Source organism: Bombina bombina, chromosome 5 (assembly GCF_027579735.1).
Source record: "Bombina bombina isolate aBomBom1 chromosome 5, aBomBom1.pri, whole genome shotgun sequence".
Lineage (NCBI taxonomy): Eukaryota > Metazoa > Chordata > Amphibia > Anura > Bombinatoridae > Bombina > Bombina bombina.
The window spans coordinates 978,160,182-978,185,427 of record NC_069503.1 but is presented as its reverse complement, the minus strand read 5'-3'; positions in this window follow the sequence as shown (position 1 = coordinate 978,185,427).

Genomic DNA, 25,246 nt, shown 5'->3' with positions numbered 1-25,246 from the left:
ATGGGAGATTTGTTATTTTCTGTACTTTTCTTAGGCGCCGGCAGTTTCTAAAGTGCCGTAAGTCATTAGCGACTCCAGAAATTTGTATTTAAGCTCATTTATGGACATCGCTAGTTTATCCGACTTACGGCACTTTAAAAACTGCCAACGGGGTTTATGTAATACCCCGATGTGCGAGGTGAAATTACGGGCGGCGCAGGTTCCCACGCTTGCTCCAAAACCTGTGCCGTATATTTGATCGCGCGCCACAGCCCTTAAAAGTGTATCAGCTCTATTTGTAAAAAAAAAAAACTACAACCTTTTAACAGTAACCCCCATTACCCCAAAAAACTATCTAAAAAACTACTCTAAAAAGTGCACTGAAAAGAGCATTTGGCTGGGAATTGCCCTTAAAAAAAGCATTTAGCTCTTTTGCTGCCCATAAAAAAACAACTAAAAAAAACAACCAAAAAAAACCTTGCACTAAACCCTGAAGATCAATCCGGGCAGCAGCACTCCATCTTCATCCCGGCAATGGTCAATCTTCTTCCCGGTGGTGGTCCATCTGCTTATCTTCATCGCAGCGGCGGTCTTCATCTATCCTCAGATCCTCAACAATGATCTTCTTCATGCGGTCACCAGCCGCACACTGAATTTTGAATGCAAGGTATTTCAGTTTTCTTGACAGACTTGCATTTTAGCCAATCAGTGCTGACTCAAAAATAACTCCACGGGAGTGAGCACAATGTTATCTATATGGCACACATGAACTAGCGCTGTCTAACTGTGAAAAACTGTCAACATGCACTGATATAAGAGGCGGCTTTCAAGGGCTTAGACATTACCTTATGAGCCAACTTAGGTTTAGCTTTTAAAGGGACAATCAGGTTAAATTAAATTTTCATGATTCAGATACAGCATGTTATTTTAAACAACTTTCCAATTTACTTCCATTAAAAAAAATGTGCACAGTCTTTCATATTTACCCTTTTTGAGTCACCAGATCCTACTGAGCATGTGCAAGAATTCACAGACTATACGTATATGCATTTGTGATTGGCTGATTGCTAACACATGGTACAAGGGGAGTTGAAATATACATAACTTTGAAATTTGTTATAAAAAAATCTACTACTCATTTGTAGTTCAGACTAAGTGCTATTGCATTGTCTTGTTATCTTGCATTTGTTGATTATGCAAATCTAATGTGTTGATTGGTCCTTTAACTAAAAATACCAAGAGAACAAAGCAAATTTCATGATAAAAATAAATTTGAACGTTGTTTAAAAGTACATGCCCTATCTAAATCATTAAAGTGTAATTTTGACTAGACTGTCCCTTTAAGCTTGAAACAGGCAAAGTAGGTTTCCAAGAACTTGAGGTTGTTGCATGTGATCAAAATATGTTGCAAAAAGAAGTTAAAAAAATGTTTTTGATTAATTAGAATACCAGTGTTTAGTTGTTCTTGTGCAAAATATAAGTAGTGTAACATGCAATAAATGCATTTGAAAAGGTTGATATTGAATTGTTATTCTTAAGTTTTTCTCAAAAACTGAAATGGCTTCTAATTTTAAAACCCTGCAAAAAGCCATATAGGGCACTTTACACTGGGATTGGGAACTGTGATGAACTGGAATGGATGAATTAAAATAGGAGGTTGCCTTTAACAGAAAATTGCTGCTTTTTTCCAAGAAAATACAAACAGAGCTTTCCTATTTATAATATATAGGATCTTAAAATTGGTATCTGGTCCATTTTTGTAAAGCAATACGACTTTTCTAAGGCATAAGCATGTTATAATCATTCATGTTTTCCCAGCGTTTCTGTGTATTGTATTATGAACTCTAGTATATTCATCATTTTAGTGTTGAAAATCAAAACTACTGTTTATACTAAATACATCTTATTCCTTTATGTTTGTTAATTGTATTGCATTTTAGTTGTGTTAACACATATTCACTGTCCTAGAAACCATATGGACATGAAGATACTAACATGGTGAATTTTCTAATGATAACCAAATAATTTATTGTGCTAAAAAAGAACTGAAGAATTAAACAACATAAGGTGTATCCTTCTGGACAACTAATTGTAAATCTGGGCATATTTGAACATCCTCCCAAGAGATGTTTGTGTCAGGAAACATACAAATCATAAATATTTGCTTGGGGCACCAGATTAACAACACAAAGGGCAAAACATGCAAAGAAAAAGATTTAAACTATTTTACTTTAAATATCACTAATGTATTTGTTCACAATTTCTTCAGAAGATTTACTGATAATTCTATTTATATATAAAAAAAAATCAGTGTTAGGAATTATCTCTTCCACTGTCAGGCATTTTTAATAAGATTAAGAGAAGATTAATTTCATTGTTAGTACTCAACACGATGATTACTTACAGTAATACAAGTAACTTTGTCTGTATGATAGGCTTTTTTTCGTTTGTGATTGATATATTTGATGTGTACATAGCTCCCAATGTTACATTAATTCTGGGACCAGAACTGAGTCTGTGGGTGTGGCCAGGAATTCTACAGGTGTTGACTACTGAGTCTGTGGGTGTGGCTAGGAACTCTATAAATGTTGTCCAGGCAGTGGGAGGGCGAGGTTAGTAAGTCCATATGTGTTAAACAGGCTGTCTGTGGGTGTGGTCATGAAGCCCATTGGTGTTGGCCTGCAGTTCATGGGTAGAGGTTTAGGTGGTCCCTATTTCACAATTTGAATTGGAAAGTTTAATAGGATAGGAAAGAAACAGGGAGGACAGTGGGACACCATAAGGTACAATCCTGGAAAATTCAGAATGGTTGTAAACTCTTTATTTACTCTTCAAATGTAAGCAAGCTCTATATACTCTCACTGTTATACAGTGGGAGATACCGTTAAAGGGACATGAAACCCAAACATTTTCTTTCATGATTTAGATGGAACATACATTTTTTAACAACTTTCCAATTTACTTCTAATATCAATTTTGCTTTATTTTCTTGGTATTATTTGTTGAAAGAGCAAGAATGCACTACTGGTAGCTAGTTATACATATTTGTAAACCAATGACAACCACCAATCAGCAGCTAGCTCCCACTTCCCAAGCCTACCTAGGTATGCTGTTAAACCAAGGATATCAAGAGTAGTAAGCAAATTAGATAATATAACTAAATTTGAAAATTGATCAAAAGTGCCACGAGACGGAAAGATATTCAAAAGGGATCCATCGCCATGTCGAGAAAGCTGGCGATATATTCCAAGCGGCTGACATCAAGGTTTAAAGGCAGCATAGTCAAGAGGCACTTTACTATACAGTCATGGCCAAAAATATTGGCACCAGTGCATTTCTGTCAGATCATGCACCACTTCGCCCAATAAATTGTTGCAATTACAAATGTTTAGTCATTCTCATGTTTATTTCTTTTGTTTGTATTGGTATGACACAAAAAGTGGAGAAAAAAGCCAAATCTGACACATTCCATGCAAAACTCCAAAAATGGACTGGATACAATTATTGGCACCTTCTCAAAATTGTACGAAATAATTGCATTCCAAGTTTGTGATGCTCCTGTAATTTGTAATTAAACTCACCTGTATCAATTAACAGGTGCTGACAATATAGAAATCACACCTGCAACCAGGTAAAATGGTGAACAATTGACTCAACCTTTTTGCTGTGTGTCTCTGTGTGCCACACTGAGTATAGAGAAGAGAAAGAGCAGCAAAGCATTGTCTGAGGATTTGACAACAAAAATTGTGGAAAAGCATAGATAATCTCAAGGTTACAAGTCCATCTCCAGAGATCTTAATGTTCCTGTGTCCACTGTGCACAACATTGTCAAGAAGTTTACAGCCCATTGCACTGTAACTAATCTCCCTGGATGTGGACACAAAAAAAAAATTGATCAAAGATTGCAGCAAAAGATTGTTCAAATGGTGAATAAAGAACCTTGATTAACTTCCAGACAAATTTAAGCTGACCTTCAGGGACAGGGTACAAATGTGTCAGCTTGCACTTTACGTCGGCATCTGAATGAAAAGGGACACTATGGTAGGAGACCCAGGAAGACCCCACTGCTGACACAGAAACATAAAAAAGCAAGATCGGAGTTTGTCAAAACGTACCTGTGGAAGCCAAAATCCTTTTGGGTGAATGTGCTGTGGGCAGACGAAACAAAATTACAGCTTTTTTGTAAGGCCCATCATTCTACTGTTTATAGAAAAATAAATGAGGCTTTTACAGAAAAGAATATAGTCTCTACAGTCAAACATGGTGGAGGTTCACTGATGTTTTGGGGTTGCTTTGCTGCTTCAGGCACTGGATGACTGTGTGCATGACATTATGAAATCTGAAGACTACCAAAGAATCTGTGGTGCAATGTAGGGCCCAGTGTCATAAAGTTGGTTCATATCAGAGGTTATGGGTCTTAGAGCAGGACAATGACCAAGAGCACATGTCAAAAAGCACCCAGAAATGGTTAAAGAAAAAGCACTGGAGAGTACTGAACTGGCCAGCAATGAGTCCAGATCTCATTCCCATAGAGCCCCTGTGGAGAGATCTCAAAACAGCAGTTGGGAAAAGGAACACTTCCAATCTGAGAGACCTAGAAGAGTAGTCCAAATTTTTTTCTAAGGGGTGTGCTACCAAATATTAAATTGAGGGTGCCAATAATTTTGTTCAGTGCATTCTTGGAGTTGTGCATTCTTGGAGTTTTGCGTGGAATGTGTCAGATTTGGCTTTTTTTCCTCCACTTTTTTGTGTCATACCAATACAAACAAAATAAATAAACAATTTTCTGGGCAAAGTAGTGCATTATCTGACAAAATTTCAGGGGTGCCAATATTTTTGGCCATGACTGTACATCGCAAGCAGCATCACCATCTACAACCTATTAAACCCCTATCACAACCCCCATTTGCAATAACCCCAACACAATTTAACTCTTATACTGCCACAACCTGCATCACAATAATCCCTACACTACTTAAACCCCTAACCACCAAAACCCCATCACAAAAAACCCTAAACTTTTAACCCCCTAACTGCCACAATCCCATCGCAATAACCCCTAACTTATTAACCCCCTAACCTCCACAACATCCCCTTCGCAATAACCCCATCACTACTTAAACCCTATACCGCCACAACCACCATTGCAATATCCCCTACACTACTTAACCCCCTAACCGCTCCAACCCCCATCGTAATAACTCCTTACCTATTAACACCTAAAAACTAACCCCAAAGACCCCTAACCTAAGTTATACAAAATAAAAAACACTAGTACTACAAAAAAAATATCAAAAATAAAAAAAACAATCAGTAAGACCTGTACTAAAACTAAAGTCCCCTTAAAAAAAAGCCCCCCCCCTAAAAAAAATATATTAACACTAAAACCTACTCGAAAAATGGCTCCGAAAAGGACATTTATTGGGCAGTGCCCTAGTTGAAGTGATTAGCTCTTTTGCATAAAAAAATCCCTTTACTAAAACCAAAGTAACCCCCTGATTTTTTTAATTCTTAGTCCAATCAGCCAATAGAATGAAAGCTTTTTCTATTGGCTGATTGGACTAAGAATTCAAATTTAGCATTCAAGCTTCAGTGTGCTGCTGGTGACAGCATGAAGTGGACTTTGAATAGAAGATCAGAAGAAAAGAAGAAGCTTCTGATAAAAGATCAGAAGAAAAGAAGAAGCATCAGATGGAAGAGGAGGGCACCATGGATTCGTAGCTGCCCCCAGCTTCAAGTTTGGTGAGTACCAACTTTAATGTTTAGCAATTGGGTTTTTTGCTGAGGAATTTTGTTTTTAGTATAGGATTTATTTTCCCTGGCAAAAGATCTATAATACTGTATGCCCTTTTCAGTGCATACTTTTTTTAAGCAGTTTTTTTTTAGCATAGGATCTTTTAATATTTATTTTTTTTAGTTGCAAAAGAGCTATGATTTATTGAGGGCACTGCCCAACAAATGCCCTTCTTAGGGCTGTTTTTTAGGATATGTGTTTTAAAGATATGTGTAACTTACAGGGTCTTAGGTTAGGAGTCTAAATTATGTTTTCTTTCCAATGGCATGGAGAGTCCATAAATCCATTCAATTACTAGTGGGAACCAATACCAAAGCTAGAGTCCACAGAATGGAAGGGAGGGATACACAAGACAGGCAAACCTAAACAGAAGGCACCACTGCTTGAAGAACTTTCCTCCCAAAAGAAGCCTCAGCTGAGGCAAAAACATAAATTTTGGAAAAGTATGCAAAGATGACCAAGTGGTCGCCTTGCAAATCTGTTCCATAGAAGCATCATATTTAAAGGCCCAAGAGGAAATGACAGCCCTTGTGGAGTGAGCTGTAATTTTCTCTGGAGGCTGCTGTCCAGCTGTCTCATAAGCCATTTGAATAACACTTCTCAACCTGAAGGAGAGAGTAGAAGAAGAGGCCTTCTGACCTCTCAGTTTAGCAGAAAAGACAACAAAAAGAGCAGAAGATTGACGAAAATCTTTTGTAGTCTGTAAATAGAACTTCAAAGCACGCACAACATCCAGATTGTGCAACAACCGCTCCTTCTTAGAGGAAGGATTAGGACAAAATGAAGGAACAACGTCTTGGTTAAAAATGCGTTTCGAAACCACCCTAGGTAAAAATCCTAATTTAGTACAGAGAACAGCCTTATCTGCATGAAGAATAAGATAAGGAGAATCAGACTGTAGAACCGAAAGCTCTGAAACTCTACGGGCAGAAGAAATTGCCAGCAGAAACAAAACCTTCCAGGACAATAACTTAATATCAACAGAATGCATTGGCTCAAATGGAGCCTGCTGCAGAACTTTAAGAATCAGATTAAGACTCCAAGGAGGAACAATTGACCTAAACACAGGCCTGATTTTAACCAAAGTCTGGACAAAAGATTGAACATCTGCCAAAATTGCCAGATTCTTCTGCAGAAGAATCGAGAGAGCCGAAATCTTACCCTTTAGGGTACTGACTGATAAACCCTTCTCTAGGCCCTCCTGAAGAAAGGACAGAATATGGGGAATTCTCACCTGACTTCAAGAAAAAACCCTAGATCCACACCAATGAAGGTATTTACGCCATACATTATAATAAATCTTGTAAGTAACAGGCTTATGAGCCTGAATCATAGTCTCGATAACCTTCACAGAAAAACCTTGTCTGGACAAGACTAAGCATTCAATCTCCAAGCAGTCAGCTTCAGAGAAACTAAGTTCAGATGGAGGAAGGGACCCTGAAGTAGAAGATCCTTTCTCAGAGGCAATTTCCACGGGTGAAATGATGACATCTTAACTAGGTCTGCAAACCAAGTTCTGCAAGGCTACGCTGGAGCTATTAGAATCACCAAAGCCTGCTCCTGTTTGATATGGGCTATCACCCAAGGAAGGAGATTAACCGGAGGAAACAGATATATTAGGCCGAAATTCCATGGCACTGCCAGGGCGTCTACCAGAGCTGCTTGAAAATTTCTTGATCTTGCTCCGTATCTTGGAAGCTTGGCATTTAGACAAGATGCCATCAGATCCAGCTCTGGAACTCCCCACTTGAGGGCTAACATTGAAAAAACTTCTGGATGGAGAGCCCATTCCCTTAGTTGAAACGTCTGCCTGCTCAGATAATCTGCTTCCCAGCTATCCACCCCTGGGATATGAATGGCAGAGAAATGACAATTGTGAGACTCTGCCCACTGAAGAATGTGCACCTGATGAAACGGTCATGTTAGACCGAGAAACGTTGTGCTACTAATAAAGTCATTTTATATTTTTTAAAATACTTGGTTCCACGAACTTTTTAATATATACTCTGATATCTGATGATCTGTGTTAATCCTCGGTGTACGATTGACTGTGGGTTTCGGAGAATCTGAACACAGCATCGCGGTACACTGGTAAAGCACCAGACACTGTGTTTTCCAGCTGAAGGAAGCAGCAGTAAGGTACGGACATCACATCCAGAATGTGCGAGAGAGAGAGAGTTAGCTGGACTACTCAGAAGAGTCCAGGAGGCTTTTGTGACACTTCTGAAGTGTCTGGGATTTTGTAAGTATATTGATACTTGCGCGCACGGCATGTTTTTTGTCACTGACTGTGCACTATGGTGACACCTTCTTTGGTTGTTTCATCCATTTCTGAAGAATGTGAGTCACCTCCTTCATAGCTAACAAACTCTGAGTTCCTCCTTTGTGGTTGATATACGCCACCAAAGTGATTTTGTGCAATTGAAATCTGATAAACCGGACTAATGTTAGTTGAGGCCAAGCTAATAGAGCATTGAGAATTGCTCTCAATTCTAGGATATTTATAGGTAGGGCAGACTCCTCCTGAGTCCAAAGTCCCTGAGCTCTTAGGGACCCCCAAACTGCTCCCCAGTCTAACAGGCTGGCATCCATGGTCACAATCTCCCAAGAAGGTCTCAGGAAACAAGTGCCTTGAGACAAATGGTCCTGGGAGATTCACCAAGACAGAGACATCCTTGTCTGAGAATCTAAAACTATCCTCTGAGAGAGATCCAAGTGGTCTCTGTTCCATTGATTAAGCATACATAATTGTAGAGATCTCAGATGGAAGCGAACAAACAGAATAATGTCCATGGATGCCACCATGAGACCAATTACTTCCATGCATACAGACACCAATGGACAAATAGAGGACTGAAGAGAACAACAGGCCTCCAGAATCTATGATTGTCCCCAGAAAGCATACCCTGGTACTTGGCACCAAGGAACTTTTTCCTAGATTCACCTTCCTCCCTTGAGAGCAGAGAATAGCTAACAGATAATCTGTATGGGATCTTGCTAACTTAAAATATGGCACCTGGACAAAGATATCATCCAGGTAAAGAGCCACCGCAATCCCTAGAGATCTGGCCACAGCCAAAAGAGCCCCTAGAACCTTCATAGAGATTTGAGGAGCAGTGTCAAGGCCGAAAGGCAGGGCTACAAATTGGAAATGATGATCCAAAAAAGTGAACCTCAGGAACTTGAAATGTTCCATGTGGATAGTCACATGAAGATATGCATCCTTTAGGCCTATAGTGGTCATAAACTGATCCTTATGAACTAGAGGGAGAATAGAACAAATAGTCTCCATTTTGAAGGACGGGAGCTTGAGAGACTTGTGGAGAGACTTTAAGTCTAGAATGGGTTGAAAAGTTCCCTCCTTTTTGGGAACTACAAAAATATTTAAATAAAATCCCTGACTCTTTTCTGCTAGTGGAACTGGGATAATCACCCCCAGAGAGGACAAATCACTTACGCAGTTTAAGAAGGCTTCTCTCTTTACCTGTTTTACAGATAATCTTGATAATTAAAATCTGTCTCTGGGGGGACAAGACTACATCCACTGCCCAAGGATCTGGAACATCGCGAATCCAAGCCTGCTGAAAAAAGGAAAGACTGCCCCTTACTTGATCCAGAACTGGATCGGGGCAGCCCCTTCATGCTGACTTAGCCTCAGCAGAAGGCTTTCTGGATTGCTTACCCTTGTTCCAGGGCTGGCTAGCGCTCCAAGAAGTCTTGGCTTGCTCAGATGAAGAAAACAAGGAAGATCTCTGTCCCTTGAATTTACGAAAGGAACGAAAATTAGAAGTCTGATGACCCTTGGGTGTATTCTTCATATCCTGTGGTAAAAAAAAAAAAAAAACTCCCTTTCCACCAGTAATCATGAAAATGATCTCTGCCAGACCAGGGCCAAATAAAGTCTTATCCTTAAAAGGTAGAGACAGAAACTTGGATTTAGAAGTCACATCCGCAGACAAAGACTTTAACCAAATGGCTCTGCATGCTAGTATCACAAAACTAGAAATCTTGGCTCCCAGCCTAACAACTTGCATACTGGCATCACAGATAAAAGTGTTAGCCAGCTTTAGAGCCTTAATCCTATCCTGGATCTCCTCTATAGTAGTCTTCTCTGAAATTAGTATATCAATAAATGAGCCCAGCCCCCTCTTGTAAAAAAACTCTCTTTGTTGGTGCATGATGTAGGGGGTTAACTGCTACCTCCAAACCAATATAGAGATCAAAGAAGTCCACAGCACCACAGCAAACTTAAAAAAGTTTATATTTTTATTGCAGATGCGAAGTTTCGGCCCTTCCGACCTTAATCATGCATATATCATGATTAAGGCCGGAAGGGCCGAAATGTTGCATCTGTAATAAAGATATAAAAAATTTTAAGTTTGCTGTGGTGCTGTGGACTTCTTTGATCTCTTCTCTGAAATTAGATCAGACAAAGAGTCACACCAATAAGAGGCTGCACCAGCAACTGCTGCAATACTAGCAACTGGTTGCCACTGCAAACCCTGATGAAGAGCCATCTTTCTTAAAAAAAACTACAGTTTCTTATCCATAGGGTCTTTTAAAGAGAAACTATCTCTTGGCTAAGGTAGATATAGCACCCTCTACTCTAGTAACAGTGCGCCACAGATCTTGCACTGAATCAGTCACAGGAAACATCTTTTTAAACACAGGAGACGGGTTAAAAGAAACACCAGGCTTCTCCCATTGCTGAGATATAATGTCAGACATGCGATCTGGAACAGGAAAAACCTTCACAGATTTAGGTTTGGCATCAAAAACTCTATTCAGTTTATTAATTTTTTTTAGGAGACTCAGCAACAGTTTCAGAGTCATCCATAGTAGCTAAAACCTACTTCAAAAGTAAACGGAGATGCTCCAGTTTAAATCTAAAATTAACCTCCTCAGAATCTATTGTACTAGGAACTGAAGATTCTGAATCCGAAATCTCTCCCTCAGAAGCTGCAGAGGAATGATCCTCGCTAGATAACTGAGAAAGCTAATCAAATCAGTCTTTGCGGAATCAGAACCCATAGAAATTTTCTTGGATTTCCTCTTCCTTTTATCAGAATTAGGTAAAGCACTTAGGGCTGCAGAAACTGCAGAAGTCAACTGCGCAGCAAAATTTTTAGGCAAACAAACACTCCCAGAGACTTACTGAGAGGAACTGCAGGGCATTGCATGTGAATCTGTCAAAGACTGGGACATTTTAGCAGAAGGCTGAGACAATCCCTGAACAGCATTATCCTGATAAAATAAGGCTCAGATAAGGAATCCTTATCCTTAGATAATAAAACCTTATTAAGGCAAGGGGAACAAAATTGCACAGGAGGTATAACCTGGTATCTGCACAAAAAAGACATTTATCAAATGACAGAGAAAGCTTCGGATCGGCTTCCATAATAAATAAAATAGCCCTTTATTTCCCTTAAACTCTAATTTCAATATAAAAATTTAGAATAAAATTCTAAGCATAGATAAATAATTATTAAAACTGGCAGCTCTACGCCTCAGCCATTCTGGAGAGACTCACCCAACCAGTAATCAGAAATCCAATCCACACCAGCAGATAAATCCTGTTCAAACTGCAGATCCTGAAAAGCTGCAAACAAGCGACGGGCGGGAAAAACGATCTAATGCCAGAAAATCTGGTCTGTCTCCTAGAAAATCCGGCTTCCAAACAGCCGGCTAGAAACAAACTGTTCAGTACTCAGGAAGTAACAGAGCGGTCACATGATCACAAATTCAAACATAAGGTGTTGTCCAACAACTATCTTAAAGAGCTATTACCCAAACTAAATAAAAGGTAAACTTGTGCAAACAAATCCCCATAGACATAGCCAAAATCAAAATAGCCTTCACATGACAGAACAGTGCCCTGACCTACTGCCCAATAAATCCCCACCCTTTAAAAGGGATATTCAGTCCCATAAGGATCCACATTGTTCTCTAAGTATCTTTTTTGTTCTCTCAAGACAAAGAGCTTTTAAGTGCTGCATCCTTCTCACCTAGAAGGCAAAAGCAATTACCTGTGGATCAGCTGTAGGGCAGGTACAGCAAACAGGTGTGACAGAATCCTAACTGATATAGACCTGTAGTTAAAGAAAAAACAGAGTAACCATCCCTGGTTTTCTATATAGGGGTAGCAAAAATGTTGGAAGGTAAGCAAAGACCACCTCAGCATCTTCCAACTGCTAAAAGCCACCATTATTCTTACTAAAGAGAATTACATGGACACAGCATAACTCCAATCCTTGCTTGCAGGGAAAAGTACCCATTAAAGGATTAACAACTTGATTTCTTCAGACACCTTCTACGCACATCACCTACAATGTTACACAGGCAAAGAATGACTGTGGATTGTGGGTAATGGGAGGATACTTGAATCTTTGCTGGGGTGTTCTTTGCCTACACCTGGTGGCCAGGAGTTGAATTCCCACTAGTAATTGAATGGATTTGTGGACTCTCCGTGCCATTGGAAAGAAATACAAATTATAAAAAAAGAACACACAAAAAAAAAACAGCTGTTTAAAATCAAAACAATAATAACAATAATATGCATATACATGAAACATTGTATAGACATATATCGACATAGCTCCTATTGTTTTATTAGGAAGTCATTGTTTTTTATTTACTTTATTATTACATGACATAGATATAGGCATTCAGTGGGAGTTAGCTGGGCATTGCATGGGAGTAACCTGCATTTAACTTGTGAAACATCGTCAGTAGTGCAATATATTCCAAGAGCTGCCCTGTAGGTTAGGTACAGGTTCAGCCCCCTGACAAACTCAAGCTGGTAGTTTCCCAATTAGACATGTGCAATTCGTTTCAGATCGTTTCAGAAATTCGGAATATTCTGCAAAATCGGAGATTCGGATCGATCCGAATTTCCGAATTAAAATACTGCCGAATTTACCGAATAAATCCAAATTAGTTCGGATTTATTCGGTAAATTCGGATGGCCATAGATTACACTAGTATTGTACAGTATATTAGGTTATATCACTCTGCTATGGCTTACAACTAATATACAGTACATAATACTAGTCTAATACACAGCCCACATACCAAAATTCTGAATTTCCGAACCGAATCGAACCGAATCCAGCCGGATTTTTTCGAATCCGAAACGAATCCGAAACAAATTCATTCAAAGTTTTCCGAATTCGAATCGATCCGAAATGAAATTCTAAAAACTCAGAATCGATCCGAACCGAAACAAATTTTTCGATCATGCACCTATCTATTTCTCATCAGTCATTCAATGTTTTGAATATCGGGGCTTATTAATCATGAAAGAAAATATTTGTGTTTCATGTTCCTTTAAATCTAATCTTTTTACAGTTTCCTGTGTGAATGCCAAATAACAATCGGCTTGATTTCAAGTTTTGCGTTACAGGCTATGCGATGCTAACGAGCAGTTTATGCTCACCGCTCACTTACATACAGTGCTGGTATTACGGGTTTTTACAAACCCGGCGTTAAAAGACAAGGGGCCCGATCCGATATGCTTAACCCCTAAACCGCCGCTCCCGGACCCCGCCGCCACCTACATTAAATGTATTACCCCCTAATTTGAGCCCCCTACACCGCAGCCAGCTATATTAAATTTATTACCCCCTAATCTAAGCCCCCTACACCGCCGCCAGCTATATTAAATTTATTAACCCCAATATGATTCCCCTACACCGCCGCCAGCTATATTTAATTTATTACCCCCTAATCTGAGCCCCCTACACCGCCGCCAGCTATATTAAATTTATTAACCCCAATATGATTCCCCTACACCGCCGCCAGCTATATTAAATGTATTGCCCCCTACCTCGCCACCACCTATATTATATATATTACCCCTAATGTGAGCCCCCTACCCCGCCGTCACCTACATTAATTATATTAACCCCTAATGTGAGCCCCCTACCCCGCCGCCACCTATTTTAACTATATTAACCCCTAATATGATCCCCCTACACCGCCGCCACCTATATTAAATTTATTAACCCCTAATCTAATCCCCCTACACCGCCGCCACCTATATTAAATATATTAACCACTAAACTTAAGTCTAACCCTAACACCCCGTAACTTAATTATTATTGAAATAAATCTAAATAATATTAATATTATTAACTAAATTATTCCTATTTAAAACTAAATACTTACCTATAAAATAAACCCTAAGATAGCTACAATATAATTAATAATTACATTGTAGCTATTTTAGGGTTTATATTTATTTTACAGGTAACTTGTATTTATTTTAACTAGGTAGAATAGTTATTAAATAGTTAATAACTATTTAATAGCTACTTAGTTAAAATAATTACAAATTACCTGTAAAATAAATCCTAACCTAAGTTACCATTACACCTAACACTACCCTATCAATAAATGAATTAAATAAACTACAATTATCTAAACTAAAATACAATTAAATAAACTAATCTATATTACAAAAAACAAACAAACACTAAATTACAAAAAATAAAAAAGATTACAAGAATTTTAAGCTAATTACACCTAATCTAAGCCCCCTAATAAAATAAAAAGTAATCAGCTCTATTACCAGCCCTTAAAAGGGCCTTTTGCGGTGCATTGCCCCAAAGTAATCAGCTCTTTTAACTGTAAAAAAAAGAACAACCCCCCCATTACAACCCACCACCCACACACCCCTACTCTAAAACCCACCCGATCCCCCCTTAAAAAAACCTAAGTCTAACCCCCAAGTGGTCCTTACCTGTCCAGAAGACCGGCGGAGAAGATCCTGTTCCAGGCGGTGAAGTCTTCTTCCAAGCGGCGACCTCTTCTTCTTCCAGGAAGCAGCCGGCGCGGAGCAGAGAAGTTGAAGACCGATGACCGCGGAGCTGAAGACCGTCCACTCTGGAACTGAAGACCAGCGATGCTGGAACTGAAGATCGGCGACGCTGGAACTGAAGACCGGAGCCATGGAGCATGGAGGATCCTCTTCATACGATCTCCGCCGTACACTGAATTGGAATTCAAGGTACGCGATTAAAAATGGCGTCCCTTGAATTCCTATTGGCTGATTTGAGCCTTCAAATTCAAATCAGCTAATCGGATGAGAGCAACTTTAATTCTATTGGCCCTACTCTAAAACCCACCCAATACCCCCTTAAAAAACCTAACACTAACCCCTTGAAGCCAATCGGAATTAAGGTAGGAAAAATCCTATTGGCTGATGCAATCAGCCAATAGGATTGAGCTGGCATTCTATTGGCTGTTCCAATCAGCCAATAGAATGCCAGCTCAATCCTATTGGCCGATTGCATCAGCCAATAGGATTTAATTGGCTGATAGAATTCTATTAGCCAATCGGAATTGAAGGGACGCCATCTTGGATGATGTCACTTAAAGGAACCTTCATTCTTCAGTCGCCGTGTAAAGAAGAGGATGCTCCGCATCGGATGTCTTGAAGATGGACCCGCTCCGCGCCAGATGGATGAAGTTAGAAGATGCCGTCTGGATGAAGACTTCTGCCCGTCTGGAGGACCACTTCACCCGGCTTGGATGAAGACTTCTCCCGGCTTCATTGAGGGCTTAGGCCCGGTAGGATGAAGACTTCTCCCGGTAAGGTGATCTTCAAGGGGTTAGTGTGAGGTTTTTTTAAGGGGGTATTGGGTGGGTTTTAGAGTAGGGTTGGTTGTGTGGGTGGTGGGTTTTAATGTTGGGGGGATTTGTAATTTTTTTTACAGGTAAAAGGGCTGATTACTTTGGGGCAATGCCCCGCAAAAGGCCCTTTTAAGGGCTATTTGTAATTTAGTGTAGGGTAGGGCTTTATTTTATTTTGGGGGGCCTTTTTTATTTTGTTAGGGGGATTAGATTAGGTGTAATTAGTTTAAAAATCTTGTAATTTGTTTATTATTTTCTGTAATTTAGTGTTTGTTCTTTTTCTACTTTAGATAATTTTATTTAATTGTATTTAATTGTATTTAATTTAGGGAATTAATTTAATTATAGTGTAGTGTTAGGTGTTAGTGTAACTTAGGTTCGGTTTTATTTTACAGGTAAATTTGTCTTTATTTTAGCTAGGTAGTTTATTAAATAGTTAATAACTATTTAATAACTATTCTACCTAGTTAAAATAAATACAAACTTACCTGTAAAATAAAAATAAACCCTAAGCTAGCTACAATGTAACTATTAGTTATATTGTAGCTATCTTAGGGTTTATTTTACAGGTATGTATTTAGTTTTAAATAGAAATAATTTAGCTAATTATAGTAATTTTATTTAGATTTATTTAAATTATATTTAAGTTAGGGAGGTTTGGGGTTAGGGTTAGGGTTAGATTTAGGGGTTAATAACTTTAGTATAGTGGCAGAGACGTTGGGGCGGCAGATTAGGGGTTAATAAATGTAGGTAGGTGTCGGCGATGTTAGGGACGGCAGATTAGGGGTTAATAATATTTAACTAATGCTTGCGAGGCGGGAGTGCGGTGGTTTAGGGGTTAATATATTTATTATAGTGGCGGCGATGTGCGGTTCGGCAAATTAGGGGTTAAAATTTTTATTATAGTGTTTACGATGTGGGAGGGCCTCGGTTTAGGGGTTAATAGGTAGTTTATGGGTGTTAGTGTACTTTTTAGCACTTTAGTTAAGAGTTTTATGCTACGGCGTTGTAGTGTAAAACTCTTAACTACTGACTTTAAATGCGGTACCAGTCTTGAAAGGAGAGGGTCTACCGCTCACTTTTTGTCAGACTCGTAATACCAGTGCTATGCAAGTCCCATTGAAAAAAGAGGATACGCAATTTACGTAAGTGGATTTGCTGTATTTCCAAGTCTGGCCAAAAAAGTGAGCAGTACACCTGTACCTGCAAGACTCGTAATACTAGCGGGTGTTAAAAAGCAGCACTGGGAGTGGACCGGCCAACGCTGCTTTTTAAGCCTAACGTGAAACTCGCAATCTAGGTGAAAGCCATTAATCACACATTCATTTGAATTAGCTAGGTCACATTAGTTTTGTTTATAATACATTTATAAACCCTGGATTTCCTTCATTCAAATTGGAGAAGTGGGAAAATCCAGGTAGTTTTCAAAATCTTTTTGAACAGCATCGCAGAACCCAAAAAAACCCAGCTAGTGAAAAGGGAGATAAATACATTCATTTTTTATTTTTTTCTAATTATTGCTTTGCGTGTTTGAGTGGATTTTTTAATCTTAAAGGGACATGAAACCCATGTTTTTTTCTTAAATGAACTAAACAGAGCATGCAATTTAAAAACAAAAACGTTATAATTTATTTCTATTATCAAATTTTCTTTGTTCTATTGGTATCTTTTGTTGAAAAGCAGAAACATACACTTTAAGCGTGCATGTGTCTGAAGCAGTAAATGGCAGCAGTTTTGCATCAATGTTGTCCATTTGCAAGATGGCACCACTGTTTCCTGCCATGTGGAATTCCAAACACCTACCTAGGTATCTCTTCAACAAAGAATACCATAGGAATGAAGCAAATTTGATAAAAGAAGAAAACTTTTTTTTTAATTATATACTCTGGCCTCTATTTATCAAGGTCTGTCGGACCTGATCCGACAGTACGGATCAGATCCGACAGACTTCGCTGAATACGGCGAGCAATACGCTTGCCGTATTCAGCATTGCACCAGCAACGCCGCCCCCTGCAGACTCGCGGCTAATGGGCCGCCAGCAGGGGGGTTTCAATCAACCAGATCGTACTCGATCGGGTTGATTTCCGGCGATGTTTGTCCGCCTGCTCAGAGCAGGCGGACAGGGTTATGGAGCAGCAGTCTTTGTGACCGCTGCTTCATATCTGAATCACAAAAGAAAATGTTGGGGTTTAATATCCCTTTAAGAATTTATATCATTTTATATGTGAACATGTTTCATAGGTTAAAAGAGGAAAATCATGTTTATTAAATTGTCAACTCAAACAGCCTCAAACAAAACATTGCTAAGAAATAGGCCAAAATGCTGGTGATAGTTCTCAACTAGCAATGGGCAAATGTCTTTAAATTTGAATTCAAATGTTTGAATGAATGTTATTGTAGAAATTCAATTTACATAATCGAATGTTGATAAGAACAAATATTCTTAAATGCTCTATAATTCAATGCCATTTACAGTTTTGAATTTTACTCTAGATGTTCATAATTAGATCGAATGTCCACCTTTCGAAATTTTGAATGTAACATTCGATTTAACAAATATTATTCAGAAGTTCAATAGTTCATGTGGAGAATTTAGTATATTGATACAAATAATAATAATAAATTGAAATATTTCTATTTTGAATATTGCATAATTTGAATATTACATTTAAAGAAAAATTAGAAATACTATTACAAATATATACATTTGAATTTTTCGAATTCGAAGATTTTATAATTTGAATCAAATTACCGGTTAGAAATATTTTAATCGAATATTACATTTAAAGAAAGCATTAGAAATACTATTACATTAAACGAATGTTAGAATGTTGTACAAACATTCCAAATTTAAAACGAACGAATGTGTTAAAATTCCTTTAATTTTTTTTAATGTAGCCAAACATTCGTCCATCCATATTCTCTACGCAAAGTATCTTTATCTTGAACAGCTCCTATCATCTGGTACTGAATAAAAAGTTCAGTTAATGGTGCAGTAAGCACAAATTGAAGCCACATCAAACTCCTTGAATAAAGATGAATTGGACAATCATACAATATGGCACGAAAAGAATATGACTAATTTGTGGAAGGGATATTACTGATGTTTAAAAGGGATATAAAACCCACATTTTTTTATTCCATGGTTCAGATAGAGCATACAATTTTAAGCAACTTTCCAATTTACTTGTATTACCTAATTCACTTTCTTCTCATTTTGTCCTTTGTTGAAAATCATACCTAGGTAAGTTCGGTAGCAGCAATGCATTACTGGGAGCTAGATACTGATTGGTGGCTGCACGTATATGACTGTTGTCATTGGCTTACCTGATCAGCTAGATCCCAGTAGTTCATTGCTGCTCCTTCAACATAGGATAACCAGAGAATGAAGCAAATTTGATAATAGAAGTAAAAAGGAAAGTTGTTTAAAATTGCAGGTTCTATCTGAATCATGAAAGAAAATTTTTGGGTTTCATTTCCCTTTAATTGAAGATAGAGTTTTCATTTTAATTACTCTATATGAGCTTAGTGGTCTGTCATATTTTTCTAGCTATTTGTTGGGTTTATTATTAAAATATAATTTTAGCAAAACTGATGTCTGAGGATGTATCTAATACTTCCAATGTCTTTCCAAGATTACTCTTCTGCCCTAGATCTGTGTTTCACCGGCCTGAGCCCACTGGTAACTTTACCATATGAATGGACCTTAGTAGAGCAAAAACACAAGAAAGCCTGATTTAATATAGACACTAAATTACAGCTTTACACTATAAACAACAAGCACCAAATATAGCAACAGCCAAGCCTCCCCTGCTCACAGAAGTCAGAATTATTGACATACTCTGTCACGCTATATCCCTATCTGTATTGACCACTGAGAGATGTTCTGTTCATGGCAAGTTCATTAATGACAGTCTACTAATCAAAAAGCAGACGGTCAATAAAGGTGTAAACTTTAACATAGATTTATAAGGATTACCGTCTACAATCTACTGTTCTGTTATTTTAACGGAAACACCTACTATCCACTATCCACCTACTATCTCTGCTCTCTTCTCTTATTATGTCTGTAGTTAGACCATTGATCTGTTTCTCTTTAGGAGCCTGATGATCAAAAACTCGTCAGCAAGGAGCGAGATCTGGCCAAATCTTTGGGATATATTTTTGAGCATTATTTTGCAATGTAGGTGTCTCTCCTTCACATCTAGACTCTCCATAGAGAAATAAATAACTCTCAAGAAACAAATTGCCATTTAAAACGCCTATAAAGGTCTTTGCAGTGTGTTTGATTGTGGATGCCTGGGTGCTTTGTGTATGCATATGGGTGCATGTAGATGTCTGTATGTGTGGTATTTCTCTGACAGTGCAGCTTGCGTGTGATGACAACAGCTCAGGTACCTGTTATATTGAGTAACTGTGACTATACAAGCTAATGAGCAATATTCTTTGTTTAAGTGTGAACTTATAGCTTATAGGCTTGTGTTTGCATGTGTTTATGAGTTAGCCTGCCACTTTATATCATGCTAAATAATAATTCAGATTTACATCTAGATGTGAGGCCATCCAGAGTTAAAGGGACATTCCAGTCAAAATTTAAATGCACGTAGATTAATTACATCTTTAAATAGAAACATATTTGCAATATAAATGTATTAGCAAAAATGCTTCTAGTAAAAGTTATCACTGTTTTAGTGTTAACATTTTTCTCTGGACGTGCATGTGAAGCATAGCTAGATATTGTCACTGCACAAACATTTGAAATAATGCAGCTGCTTAGATCATCACTGGGGCTTGTATCGTGTCAGCAATTAACAAATTGAGTCATTACTAGATAGTACAAGCACCTTAGGCTCTCTGAGGCCTAGATTTAGAGTTGGGCGGTAGCCGTCAAAACCAGCGTTAGAGGCTCCTAACGCTGGTTTTGGGCTACCGCCGGTATTTGGAGTCAGTCAGGAAAGGGTCTAACGCTCACTTTCCAGCCGCGACTTTTCCATACCGCAGATCCCCTTACGTCATTTGCGTATCCTATCTTTTCAATGGGATCTTTCTAACGCCAGTATTTAGAGTCGTGGCTGAAGTGAGCGTTAGAAATCTAACGACAAAACTCCAGCCGCAGAAAAAAGTCAAAAACTTTAATTATTTACTCCTAATCTGCCGACCGAATCTCGCCGCTACTGTAATTAATGGATTAACCCCTAAAGCTAAGTCTAACCCTAACACTAACACCCCCCTAAGTTAAATATAATTTAAATCTAACGAAATAAATTAACTCTTATTAAATAAATTATTCCTATTTAAAGCTAAATACTTACCTGTAAAATAAACCCTAATATAGCTACAATATAAATTATAATTATATTATAGCTATTTTAGGATTTATATTTATTTTGCAGGTAACTTTGTATTTATTTTAACCAGGTACAATAGCTATTAAATAGTTAAGAACTATTTAATAGCTAAAATAGTTAAAATAATTACAAAATTACCTGTAAAATAAATCCTAACCTAAGTTACAATTAAACCTAACACTACACTATCAATAAATTAATTAAATACAATATCTACAAATAAATACAATGAAATAAACTAACTAAAGTACAAAAAATAAAAAAGAACTAAGTTACAAAAAATAAAAAAAATATTTACAAACATCAGAAAAATATTACAACAATTTTTAACTAATTACACCTACTCTAAGCCCCCTAATAAAATAACAAAGCCCCCCAAAATAAAAAAATGCCCTACCCTATTCTAAATTTAAAAAGTTCAAAGCTCTTTTACCTTACCAGCCCTTAAAAGGACCTTTTGTTGGGCATGCCCCAAAGAATTCAGCTCTTCTGCCTGTAAAAAAAAACATACAATACCCCCCCCAACATTACAACCCACCACCCACATACCCCTAATCTAACCCAAACCCCCCTTAAATAAACCTAACACTAAGCCCCTGAAGATCTTCCTACCTTATCTTCACCTCGCCGGGTATCACCGATCGGTCCTGGCTCAGAAATCTTCATCCAACCCAAGCGGGGGCTGGCGATCCATAATCCTGCGGCTGAAGAGGTCCAGAAGAGGCTCCAAAGTCTTCATCCTATCCGGGAAGAAGAGGCGATCCAGACCAGCAACCATCTTGGTCCAAGCGGCATCTTCTATCTTCATCCGATGAGGAACGGCTCCATCGTGAAGACCTCCAGCGCGGATCAATCTTCTTCCTCCGACGTCCAACTGAAGAATGACGGTTCCTTTAAGGGACGTCATCCAAGATGGCGTCCCTCGAATTCCGATTGGCTGATAGGATTCTATCAGCCAATCGGAATTAAGGTAGGAAAATTCTGATTGGCTGATGGAATCAGCCAATCAGAATCAAGTTCAATCCGATTGGCTGATCCAATCAGCCAATCAGATTGAGCTCGCATTCTATTGGCTGATCGGAACAGCCAATAGAATGCGAGCTCAATCTGATTGGCTGATTGGCTGAACTTGATTCTGATTGGCTGATTCCATCAGCCAATCAGAATTTTCCTACCTTAATTCCGATTGGCTGATAGAATCCTATCAGCCAATCGAAATTTGAGGGACGCCATCTTGGATGACGTCCCTTAAAGGAACCGTCATTCTTCAGTTGTACGTTGGAGGAAGAAGATTGATCCACGCTGGAGGTCTTCACGATGGAGCCGTTCCTCATCGGATGAAGATAGAAGATGCCGCTTGGATCAAGATGGTTGCCGGTCTGGATCGCCTCTTCTTCCCGGATAGGATGAAGACTTTGGAGCCTCTTCTGGACCTCTTCAGCTGCAGGATTATGGATCGCCAGCCCCCGCTTGGGTTGGATGAAGATTTCGGAGCCAGGACCGATCGGTGTTACCCGACGAGGTGAAGATAAGGTAGGAAGATCTTCAGGGGCTTAGTGTTAGGTTTATTTAAGGGGGGTTTGGGTTAGATTAGGGGTATATGGGTGGTGGGTTGTAATGTTGGGGGGGGGTATTGTATGGTTTTTTTACAGGCAAAAGAGCTGAATTCTTTGGGGCATGCCCCACAAAAGGTCCTTTTAAGGGCTGGTAAGGTAAAAGAGCTTTGAACTTTTTTAAATTAGAATAGGGTAGGGCATTTTTTTTATTTTGGGGGCTTTGTTATTTTATTAGGGGGCTTAGAGTAGGTGTAATTAGTTTAAAATTGTTGTAATATTTTTCTGATGTTTGTAAATATTTTTTTATTTTTTGTAACTTAGTTCTTTTTTATTTTTTGTACTTTAGTTAGTTTATTTCATTGTATTTATTTGTAGATATTGTATTTAATTTATTGATAGTGTAGTGTTAGGTTTAATTGTAGGTAATTGTAGGTATTTTATTTAATTAATTTATTGATAGTGTAGTCTTAGGTTTAATTGTAACTTAGGTTAGGATTTATTTTACAGGTAATTTTGTAATTATTTTAACTATTTTAGCTATTAAATAGTTCTTAACTATTTAATAGCTATTGTACCTGGTTAAAATAAATACAAAGTTACCTGCAAAATAAATATAAATCCTAAAATAGCTATAATATAATTATAATTTATATTGTAGCTATATTAGGGTTTATTTTACAGGTAAGTATTTAGCTTTAAATAGGAATAATTTATTTAATAAGAGTTAATTTATTTCATTAGATTTACATTATATTTAACTTAGGGGGGTGTTAGTGTTAGGGTTAGACTTAGCTTTAGGGGTTAATCCATTTATTACAGTAGCGGCGAGATTCGGTCGGCAGATTAGGGGTTAATACTATTTATTATAGGGTTATTGAGGCGGGAGTGAGGCGGATTAGGGGTTAATAACTTTATTATAGTAGCGGTGCGGTGCGGTCCGCTCGGCAGATTAGGGGTTAATAAGTGTAGGCAGGTGAAGGCGACGTTGAGGGGGGCAGATTAGGGGTTAATAAATATAATATAGGGGTCGGCGGTGTTAGGGGCAGCAGATTAGGGGTACATAGCTATAATGTAGGTGGCGGTGGTGTACGGAGCGGCAGATTAGGGGTTAATAATAGTATGCAGGGGTCAGCGATAGCGGGGGCGGCAGAATAGGGGTTAATAAATGTAAGGTTAGGGGTGTTTAGACTCGGGTACATGTTAGAGTGTTAGGTGCAGACGTAGGAATTGTTTCCCCATAGAAAACAATGGGGCTGCGTTAGGAGCTGAACGCTGCTTTTTTGCAGGTGTTAGGTTTTTTTTCAGCTCAAATGGCCCCATTGTTTTCTATGGGGGAATCGTGCACGAGCACGTTTTTGAAGCTGGCCGCGTCCGTAAGCACCGCTGGTATCTAGAGTTGCAGTGGCGTTAAATTATGCTCTACGCTCCCTTTTTGGAGCCTAACGCACTGAAAACCCAGCCATTCTGTGAACTCTAAATACCAGCGGTATTTAAAAGGTGCGTGGGAAAAAAAGCATGCGTAGCTAACGCACCCCTTTGGCCACAGAACTCTAAATCTAGGCGTGAGCAAGTACTGTGTTTAAAATGCTGGTGCACGGTGCATACTTAAATACACTTTTTAAACAGCTATAGCTTTTATTAGAAGCATTTTTGCTAATGCATGTATATTACAAAAATGCTTCTGTTCAATACCTGAATGCACCCATGTGATTTCCAATTTTGGCTGGAATATCCCTTTAATGTTGTGATGTTTTTGAGCAGAACTGATGTACAGCTTTAATGTTAAAGTGATACTAAACCAAAATATTTTCTTTACTGATTCAGATAGAGCAAGCAATTTTAAGCAACTTTTTAATTTACTCCTATTAACAATTTTTCTTCTTTCTCTTGCTATCTTTATTTAAAAAAACAGGAATGTAAAGCTTATGAGCAGGCCCATTTTTGGTTCAAAACCTGGGTTACACTTGCTTATTGGTGGCTAAATGTAGCCACTAATAAACAAACACTAGACAGGGTGCTGAACCTAAGATGGGTAGGCTCCTAAGCTTTACATTCCTGCTTTTTAAATAAAGATACCAAGAGAACGAAGAAAAATTGATAATAGGAGTAAATTAAAAAGTTGCTTAAAATTGCATGCTCTATCTGAATCATGAAAGAAGAAATTTGGGTTTAGTATCACTTTATCTAACGTTATTTACACTTTTAGTTATCTCTCTTCTCCTTTCCCTCTTTCTTTCTGCCCTTCCTCTATCACAGTTATTTTATTCACTTATATCCTTCAATGCCTCTACTTCTTCCCCAGAAAAATATACAACTGAAAACATCACAATACCCCTTGTGATATATGTTTTGCTCTCAAAATCCTCATGGTCACTGACAGAAGCAAAATAAGGCATAACTTTATTATTCACCTACAGGTAGATTACAAGTTTTGCGTTTGTGTTTTTTCATGGTAATTTCAGTGTTAAAACAACAACGCAGCCATTACGAGCCTTGTCGGTATAGCTATACCGCAAGCCTTTTAGCCTGTAACGCAATGTCAGTCCCGCATTCGAAAAAATTACATTTTTGCGTGGGATTTCCATAGCGCTGCCATTATGAGTTTTGTGGTGAGGCTAAAAAGCCCTATACGACACGATCCGTACCGCCATCTGAGAGCAGTAGTTATGAGTTTTACGCAACAAACCTGTTACATAAAACTGATAACTAAAGTGTTACAAAGTACACTAAACACCCATAAACTATCTATTAACCCCTAAACCGAGGCCCTCCCACGTTGCAAATACTATATTAAAGTTATTAACCCCTAATCTGCTGCTCCCGACATCGCCGCCTGCCACTAATAAAATGTATTAACCCCTATTCCGCCGCTCCCCGACATCGTTGCCACTATACTAAAGTTATTAACCCCTATTCCCCTGCACTCCAACATCGCC